Raw genomic sequence first — 1,824 nt, 5'->3', positions numbered from 1 at the left:
AATCATTATCAGACTTATCATTGTTGATACTCCACATAGCTATGAATCGAATTAAGTGTCTTTACTCCCTACTCCCTGTGGATTCGACCCCGCTCACTCGGGATTATTACTTTAATAAACCCATGCACTTGCGGGATATACGCAAGGTTACCTTGTCAAGTTTTTGGCGCCATTGCCGGGGAGCTAGGCGTTTAAAGATACTTTGCACTTTGTTTTCTTAGCTATTTCACCACACATTCTAATTCATATCTTCTTATTTTATCATCATTCTGATTGTCTTTTTCTTTCTTTTTGGTGCAGCTCCAGGTTATGACTGGAGGGAATCCATCAATATTGATTGAAGGAGACCCTGAGCTTGAACATACACTTAGAAGAAAAGGGAAAGAATATGTTCAAGAACGGCATAATCCATCTGATTTAGAAGTAGAAGAATCTGAAAACATGGCAGAACAAAATGAGCAACAACGAACACTATCCGATTATGCCAGGCCTTCAGTGTTGGGGACACAATCGAGTATTGTGCGTCACCCAATTACAGCTCAGAACTTCAAACTAAAGCCGGCATTCATCCATATGCTGCAGCAGATCACGCACAATTCAACTGGTTTAGCCGATGAGGATCCAAACATTCACAAAGGAGAGCTTCCTCGAGGTGTGCGACATGCTGAAGATAAATGGTGTGATGGATAATGCCATCAAATTGAGAGCCTTCCCATTTTCCTTAAAGGGTAGAGCAAAGCAGTGGCTACACTCATTACCTAGAGCATCAATCACTACATTGGGACTGAGATGGTAGAAGCTTTTCTAGCCCTGTTATTTCCCTCCCGAAAAATTAGCAAAGCTTAGGAATGAGATCTCATCCTTTATGCGTTGTAATTGGAGTCTCTATTTGAGACATGGGAAAGGTTCAAGGAACTCCCCGTGAAAGTGTCCACAACACGGATTCCCGAGTGGATGATTGTTCAAACCTTCTACAATGGTTTGAACCCCGAGTACAAGGCAACTCTTTGATGTGGCGGTAGGGAGGTACCTTAGGTAGCAAGACCCCCGATGAGGCTCGCTCAATTGATTGAGGAAATGGGGTTAAATAGCTACCGATGGAACGCTAGGGAGAAGAAAAAGGTAGTTGGTCTCCATAAAATTGATGCAAGTAACTTCATTGGCGGCCCAAGTGGAGAGTTTGAGTAAGAAGCTAGATCTTATAGCTCGAATAGAGTTGCGGCGATGACCAATTACACCGGGTTGTGGTGGAGGACATGCTCCCTCCGATTGCATAATTGTCATTGGTGATGTTTCTTCGCTTGAGAACGCTGACTTTGTAGGTAATGGAATGTGACCTCAAGGGAACCCATACAAAGAACACCTACAACTCAAAGTTTGTAGAATCATCCCAACTTTTAATGGAGTAATCAAGGACCACGAAGACCATGGGGCCATCGGGTTTCCAACAACAAAGACAAGCCCCTCAAGTGGAAAAACGTAATTTTCAAGCTTAGAAACCCGAATGACGGATTTTGGAGAAGCACTTGGCTAGATTTGTTCAATCAGCAAATACAAGGTTTGAATCGGCCGAGGCTACACTCGCAATCACACCACCTCCTTGCACAACCTTGAAAATCAGGTGGGGCAAATTGCGAAGTCTCTCTCCGAAAAGCCACATGGAAGTTTACCAAGCAACACGGAAACCAATCCTAGAGAACATGTGAAAGGCGATCACTTTGAGAAGTGGTCGTGAGGTTGAAGGAGGCTTCCGAGTGAAAATGTCGAAAGAACACGCACCCGAGGTTGTAGAGGTTGAGGAAAGGGAGCAAACAAAGAGAAAGA

At 43.8% G+C, this 1,824-nt stretch overlaps 1 non-coding gene across 1 annotated transcript; it reads right to left on the bottom strand.

The window, feature by feature from the left end:
- Nucleotides 1–838: 838 nt before the first annotated feature.
- LOC120266190 lies at nt 839–945 on the bottom strand. Its single transcript, XR_005538032.1, has one exon. It is a non-coding gene; the product is annotated as a small nucleolar RNA R71 (small nucleolar RNA).
- Between the last annotated feature and the right edge of the window lie 879 nt (nt 946–1,824).

The sequence above is a fragment of the Dioscorea cayenensis genome, chromosome 7 (assembly GCF_009730915.1).
Source record: "Dioscorea cayenensis subsp. rotundata cultivar TDr96_F1 chromosome 7, TDr96_F1_v2_PseudoChromosome.rev07_lg8_w22 25.fasta, whole genome shotgun sequence".
Lineage (NCBI taxonomy): Eukaryota > Viridiplantae > Streptophyta > Magnoliopsida > Dioscoreales > Dioscoreaceae > Dioscorea > Dioscorea cayenensis.
The sequence above is the reverse complement of the archived record's forward strand: the minus strand, read 5'-3'. Positions and strand labels throughout refer to the sequence as shown.